Genomic DNA, 8263 nt, shown 5'->3' with positions numbered 1-8263 from the left:
AAACAGTGTAGTACTGTTCTAAAGGCAGATATATAGACCATTGGAGTTAAATACAAGCCTAGAGCTAACTTCTTCCCTATATTGTCAAGTTATTTTTGACAAGGTTTCCACGAAGATTTGGTGGTGGAAATAATAATCTTTTAACTAAATATTGTTGAAAAATAATAATTACATGGAAAAGAATAAAATTGGACCCTTACCTAATCCCACATACAAGTATTAACTCAAACTAGATAAAAGACCTAAATATAAATCTTAAGACTATAAACTTTTAGGAGAAAATCTGGGTCATAAAACCTCACAACATTGAAATTGGCAGTGATTTCTTGGATATGATTTCAATGGCACAGGCAACAGAAGAATATACAAACTCCCTAAAAAATAAAAGAAAATATTGTATATCCAAAGACAATGTAAACAGAGTTAAAAGTTACTAATAGAATTGGATAAAATATTTCCAAATGCTATATCTGAAGGTATATTAATATTCCAACTAGAAATCCTAAAAATTAACAACAATAAAGGCAAACAATACAATTTAGAGATAGGTAAAAGACTAACATAAATAATGAATCTCCACAGATAACCAATCTTAGTTGTCTGTTGGATGGAAACTCTTGTTTCTCTGGTTCTGGTGAGTGTTACCTATTTCTTCTTTGTAGTTAATCTCTTTGAGTATTTTCTCTAGCGCTGGTTTTGAAGACATAAATTCCTTCAGTTTCTGTTTGTCATGGAAGCTTCTTATTTCTCCATCTAATTTGATAGAAAGTTTTGCTGGGTAGGAAATTTTTGGCTGGAAGTTGTTTTCTTTCAGAGTTTGGAATATGCTACTCCAAGCCCTTCTGGCTCTCATGACTTGGTTTGGGAAGTCTGGAGTGATTCTAATTGGTTTGCCTTTGAATGTCACTTGGCCCTTTGTTTTTGTTGCCTTTAAGATTCTCTGCTTGGCTTCCACATTGGTCATTTTGACAATTATATGGCATGGGGATCCTCTTCTCGGATCCTGTCTAAAGGGAGTTCTATAAGTTTCCTGGATCTGTGTATCAACCTCTTGCTCTATGTTTGGAAAATTTTCTGCTATTACTTCCTTGAAGAGATTGTTGGTCCCTTTGGTATCACTTTCTTTTCCCTCCTCTATTCCAATTATTCTTAGGTTAGCTCTCTTAAAATGGGCCCATATTTCTTCAATGTCAGATTCCTGCTGTCGGATATCTTTTTCTAGATTAGAAACTATGCATTCATTTTTGGATTGCTCATCTTCTAAGAGCGAGATTCTGTTCTCCATGTGGTCTAATCGGTTGTTTGTGCTTTGAATTGAGGACTTTACTTCATTAATTGCATCCTTTATCTCTTTTTGGCTCTCTCTGAGTTCTTTTCGAAGCACCTCTATTATTTCTACAGTTATTTTCCTGATTTGATCTTCTAGAAATCTCTGATTTTCTGTTTTATCAGGTTCTGATGTTGTGGGGTTGTGCACATTCATTACTCCAGTGTTATTCCTCTTTCCCATGATTTCGGAGGTTTGTGCCTTTCTGGGTTCTTCCCTTGGGTCACTATGGCTTCACTTAAGGTGCTCTGGATCTCGAGTCTGTATTATCTCAGACCCTACTACTCCTTTACTGGGTTGTATCACAGAGTCTCCGACCCAGGGAATCGATAGAGGCTGCTTTAAACTAAAGGGGGTGCCAGGTTGCACGCTCTCCTATGGTGTGAAATTCTGCCACCACCACTCCCTCACTGGGTCAAGTCCCAGGAGGCACAATACTGGGATTTCTCCTCTGTGGCCCGCAATTTGACTCACTGTTCTTGAGTACGTAGATGTAGCTGTACTGGACTCGGTGAATTCACTGCTGCTGCCGCCGCCGGTGGCAATATGGCGCCTCTGCCACGCCCTCGGCCATGAGGCTGGCGTATTTTTTCTTCTCTGGTTTTGATTTCCACTCTGAATCCCTGCAGCGTGTGCTGAGCTCAGCCACTGGGAGCTTTAAATGCTGTCTGCGCCGAAAGATCCCGCCTGGCTGTTCCGCATCGGCTCACCTCGGCTTGCTGTAGCCGTCCGCTGAGTTCGCAGCTGCCGCTGGCAGTATGGCGCTGCTGCCGCGTCCTCGGGCGCGTGTGTCTCCTCTGTGGCCCTGAGCTCTGTTCTCAGTCCGCTTTCTCTCTGGAGCCTGGTGGTTTTTTTGTTTTTCTGGTGATGGTGTTTTCTGGCTATGAAAGGCGCTCTTTTTGTGGTAATGGAGATTGGTTGTTAGCGGGACTCTTAAGCCCCGCTTTTCTCGGTCGCCATCTTCCCGGAAGTCGCTCTTAATTTTTTTCGTCATCTTTTTTTTTTTTAGAGAAAGAATTTTTCTTCAAAAGCTAATTATACATTCATCAAAGTCTGTCCCATACATTTTTCTAATTACAATCCTCCTGTCTAATTACAATCCTCCTGTAAAATAAAAATTCCTAACTTTCATTTTAGCAGCTGTCTTTAAATTACCCATGAAAACCAAAATATAAAACAGAAGAATTGAAGACATTCTTGGGTAGAACAAAGTTGGGTAGAAAACAAAAACACATCTTTCTTCCTGGCTATAGCTATTTAAAGTGCAAACGTCTGAGAACACTTCCTATCGACAGTAAGTATACGGGACAAGCTGATCTGACATGAGATTACACAGAAACAGTTCAGAGCAAGGGCTGAAGCAAGACGAAGGTACAGGACTTACATTTATAACAAAGGCTTAGAGTTAAGATTGGTCACTTTAGTGCATTGGATCCCAATATGCAGTGCTTAAAGGATGTAGGGGTTTTTTTTTGTTTTGTTTTTGTTTGTTTGTTTGTTTTGTACTGCAGATTGAAACCAGGGGCATTCTGCCTCCAAGCTACAGCCCCAGCCCTTTTTTTTTTTTTTTTTTTTACTTTTAAATGAAGTTACTCTAAGTTTCTAAAAGTCTTGTTAAATTTCTGAGGCTGTCCTCAATCTTGTGATCTTCCTGTGTCGGTTTCCCAAGTACTGGGATTATGGGGGTTTGCCTCCATGCCCTGCAATTTCCCTGACATTTTTTTTTATGTGGTGCTGGGGATGGAACCTAGGGTTATTCTACCTCTGATCTCAGCTGTATTTTTTTTTACTTTGAAATAGGGTCTTGCTAGGTTGCTGAGAGTTCTAAGTCCCTGAGGTTGTCCTCACACCTGGTGATCCTCCTGTCTCAGCCTCCCAAGTACTGGGAGTACGGGTAGGTGACATGCCTGGCAGCTTTCCTGACTTTTTACATCAGTGTCATTTCCCTCCTACAAGATGACTCAGAAGGACCCCTTGTTTAACAATATGTGATAGGGCCCTAGGCTAAAAAATCCCAGGACACCAATCTCTCCTATGTATTTTTCCAGACAAGTGGTTTATTTATTTATTTTTTGACCCATGTATGGAGCATGCTAGCCTAAAGATGATTCCTAGCGTTGGTGCTTTATTTATTTATTTATTTATTTATTTATTTATTTATTACTTATTGTGATCCTGGGATTGAACCCAGGAGTGTTCTCTGAGCTATACTCCCAGCCCTATTCTATTTTTAAATAGGATATCATTAAGTTGCTGAGGCTGGTCTCAAACCTGCGATCCTTCTGTCTTAGCCTTAGAAGTACTGGGATAAAAGGCATGCACTACCATGCCTGGCTTCTTTGGTGCTTTAAAAATAAGTATTCAGGGTGAATTCATTCCAATCACCCCCTCCCATGCCACTCCTGAATGGCATTGGGCTGTAATTGCTTTTTGTGTTTCTATCTTTTTAATAAACTCATTTAAATCTTTTTTTTGTGGTACTGGGGTTCCTGGAAGCCCTTCTACCTCCGGGCTACACTCCCAGACTCATTTTTACATTTTTATTTGGAAACAGGGTCTCCTAAGCCAGCACACGCGGCTGGCTTCGAACCTGCGCGATCCTCCTGTCTCTGCCTCCCAAGCGCAGGGATTACAAGCGTGCACCACCACGCCCGGCCTCATTTAAATCTTAAAAGAAAAAGTATTCAGCCGGGTATGGTGGCACATGTCTCCCTGTACTTGGGAGGCTGAGACAAGGGGATTGCAGGTTCGATGACAGCTTCAGCAAGTAGTGAGACTCTCATCAACCTAGTGAGACCTTGTTTCAAAATAAAAATAAAAATAGGGCAGAAGTGTAGCCTGGAGGTAGAACACCTCTGGGTTCAATTCCCAACATCTCCCCCATATAAAACTAAAAAAGCATCCATCTTCCAAAGGAGTAGGAGACTATTGGAGGGGGAGGGGTGAGAGGAAAAGAGAGGGAGAGAAAGGAGGGAGGGTTTTTCCTCTGAAAGAAAAACCTTGCTCAACTCCGCTATCTAGCAGCTTGAATTTAAAAGCAACATTTTGTTTTTTTCCTAGTCTCAAAAAGTGGCCTGAGGGGTGACTCACTCATAGCTTAAATTCCAAGCATAGTTTAGCCAGCAGGCTTTAGCAAGCATGGGCAGACGCTGAGAAGCCTATGCAAAGTCTTGCAGCTGCAGCATAAGGAAAAAGAAAAGGAACCATTGAGCCCCTGTGAGGTTTGAGAGTTCAAATGTCTTTACCAGGTCTCTAGGGACAGTGTCAGCTCCCACCCTGCTTCCACTTGAATCTGCATACTTGGGAGTTCCTCCTGACCCTCAAAAATGGGGAGTAATGACATATAAGGTAGATCAAATTTGCATTCTCTTCTTCCTTTTTAATGTTTTTTTTTTTGGTGGCACTGGGGATTGAATACAGGGGCATGCTACATCTGAGGTATACCCGGGCACTATTTTATTTTTTTGAAAAAGGGTCTCATTAAATCGTGGAGGGCATTAGTAGTTGATGAGGCTGGCTTTGAACCTGGTAGCCTACTGTCTCCGCCTCCTTTGTACTGGGATTACAAGTGTACACCCCTACAAGTTTTATGCTCTTTTGGTCCTTGAAAATTAAGGAAACAGGGAGGGATTACAAGTACAGGAATATACTAACACACACACACACACACACACACACACACACACACACACACATTTAAAGAGGGGAAAAACATTTTAGTAAGCTTACCAAAAGAATAGTTGACTTCTCTGAGATCTCCATACTTGCTGCCAAGAAGTGTCATGAGAGAATGATTCTCTGAAGGGAACTGATGGGTCCCCGGAGCAGTTCCCAGTGGATGAGAGAGGGGAATGCAACTCAAGACTGGCCGGGACCTTAGCTTACATGACACAAGAATTTCAGCATGAGTCAGAGACGTAGAGATTTATTTAGGAAAGCGAGAAATACACAGTCAAGGGAGAATGTGAGGCCATCTCCAAAATGAGAGATGTCTGGGGGTCTTTTTTATAGGAGACATTTGTGAGGGTGGTTAGGTGGGGGTACGGAAGGATGACATCAGTCCAAGTTAGCACAAGATAAATGAAAGTGTTTTGGTCATCTTTTGCGTCCTGAGTGGGGCCTTCGTTGTCTAATCACTAGGTATCTCTCTCTTTTTGCGGTGCTGGGGACAGAACCCAGGGGCATTCTACCTCCGAGCTCCACTCCAGCCCTATTTTTGTTTATTCTTTCTTTTGAAACAGTTCTCACTGAGTTGCAGAGGGCCTCACTAAGTAGCTGAGAATGTCCGGAACCGTTATCCTCCCATCTAAGCCTCCCAAATGCTGGGATTACAAGCGTGTGGCACCACACCTGATCTCTCTCTCTCTCTCTCTCTCTCTCTCTCTCTCTCTCTCTCTCCCTCTCTCCCTCTCTCCCTCTCCCCCCCCCCTCTCTCTTTTTGGTGGTACTGGGGTTCCTGGAAGCCCTTCTACCTCTGGGCTACACTCCCAGACCTATTTTATATTTTTGAAACAGGGTCTTTTACGCCAGCGCGGCTGGCTTCGAACTGCGCGATCCTCCTGTCTCTGCCTCCCAAGTGCGGGGATTACAAGCATGCGCCACCACGCCCGGCATCTATCTATCTATCTCTCTCTCTCTCTCTCTCTCTCTCTCTCTCTCTCTCTCTCTTTTTAAAGCTACGCTTAGCTGAGATGGCTAACAGTGTTCAAAGTAATTATCATAAGCAAGTGAGTTTCCTGTTTTAATGGTCTGGATCACTTTTCCAGATTGTGTGTGTGTGACTCTGGGAATTAAACCCAGATGACTTCTACTTCTGAGACATACTCCCAGCCCAGGACTCACACAAAAGATTATGGAAGGAACCAGATGTGGTGGTACATGCCTGTAATTTCAGTATTTGGGAGGCTGATTGATGCAGGAGGATATAGATTGGAGACCAGCACTCTGTAATTTATCAAATAAATAATATTTTTTTCAAAATAAAAATAAATAGGGCTGGGAGTAAAAAGGCTTTTAAAAGCACCAGCCTTGGCCCTCACAGTCTGTGGCTGGACGCAGACCTGACTGTTCACGGATGGTAGCAGTTTGCTACAGGAGGGAGAATAGAGGGCAGGTGCAGCGGTAGTGACTGAGCTAAAGAACCCCTGCCCCTCCAGAACATCTGCCCAAAAGACTAACACACACACACACACACACACACACACACACACACATATATATATCAAAGTTGAAATTTTGGACCTCCTGTCAGCTTTGTGGCTCCCGACTGGAAACCCAGGGCAACAGGAAGGCTGACCAAAAGGCACAAGCTGCAGCAACCAAAGAAAGATCTTGGTGGCATTGCCATCTAGGGTGTTGCCAGAAAAGCCTGATTACAGCAAATTAGACCTAGAGTAAAAATTTTCCTGTCCCAGCATTTAGGGAGGATACCAATCCAGCACCTATATCTGGGAACACACCTGGGAGAGCGTAAAATGGCCAATTTGTTAACTGCCACCTGCTGGATTCAAGAACTCAAAACATTACTTTCTAACATGGTCTCTTGATGTGTGCCAAGCTACCAGTCCCATCAGTTCTCAAGGACTGGTGGGAAGAAGGGAGAGATGTACCCTGCCTGGCATCCATTGGGAATTGGATTTCACAGAAGTCAAACCAGGTCGGTATGGTTACAGGTATCTTAGTTTTATAGACACCTTTTCAGGATGGACTGAAGCCTTCCCTACCAAGGAAACAACTCAAGTGGTTAAACTCCTGGAAGACCTTATTGCTAGGTATAGGTTACCTCTAGTATTAAGCTTGGACAATGACCCAGCTTTCACTTCTCAGGTAAGCCATGGGTAACCACTCTGCTAAGGGCCATCACTGGACCCTAAAGTTATGAGGATAAATTGGAAACTTCATTGTGCATACCATTTCCAAAGTTCAGGACAGGTAGAGAGAATAACGGCTTCCCCCTTATTTATTAGGTTTACAGGCTCCCTCCCTTAATGCCCCAAGGATTCAAGCCCAGAGACCTGGTGTGGGTCCAAAGACATCAGAAGGAAACCTTAGGCCCACATTGGAAGGGCCCATTTCCCGTCGTCGTCTTGACAACTCCCACAGCAGTTAAAGTAGCCAGAGTCCGACCGTGGATACACCATTCCCACCTGAAACTGCACCAGAAGCTGATGACCAACAGTGGAGTTCGTTCCATGACCCAGATGATCCTCTCAAGATTCTCCTCCAATGCGCCAACTCGGACCAGGATGTCCGATAAGCCTCTCAGTTCATGAACACTCACCCTCCTATTTTGCTTGACTATCACTTTCCCTGCCACAGTAGATCTTGGGGGCCCCAGCCCTTATGCTCCTGCTTCCCCTGGTGTGCACCCCGGCGCACCCTGTGTTGGACTATCTGGTGGGTGGCAATTGTATGATCACATAGACTGTTGCTTGACCCTCAAGATCAAGGTGTTAGGCTGTTTGGAGAGCGGCTTGGGAGGAATGGGAAAATACTTGACTTGATCTTTTCCTCTGGTTCTCTTCTCTGGGAAGGAGGAGAACAACAGGTTGTCTCAGTCTCATGCCCCTAGGAAATACTTCCCCCGGACCCTGTGGTCTGGGTCTAAGATCAGCAAATACCCGTATGCTCCCAAGCTCTGTACCTGGTGTATTGTCACAGGATCTTTAACTGGTCCCCATGGCTAACCACTCTGCAAAGGACCATCCCTGGAACCCTTGTCATTATACTGCTGTTACTCAAGCTAGGTCCCTGCGCCCTAAATGCTTTTGCTTGCTAAGTTTAACAAAACATCTCGGTGGAATTGCTTGTACTTAAAACACCTTCCCTGGGACCCGAACCTGAATCAATGGTTTGATTAAGCCCATAACTCCAGGGGGGAATGTAAGGCCCTAGTAACCAGAGAGACTCCATGTTTGACCCAGCTGTGTTAAATGT

The sequence above is a fragment of the Muscardinus avellanarius genome (assembly GCF_963383645.1).
Source record: "Muscardinus avellanarius genome assembly, chromosome: X".
NCBI lineage: Eukaryota > Metazoa > Chordata > Mammalia > Rodentia > Gliridae > Muscardinus > Muscardinus avellanarius.
Note: the sequence above shows the minus strand (reverse complement) of the source record.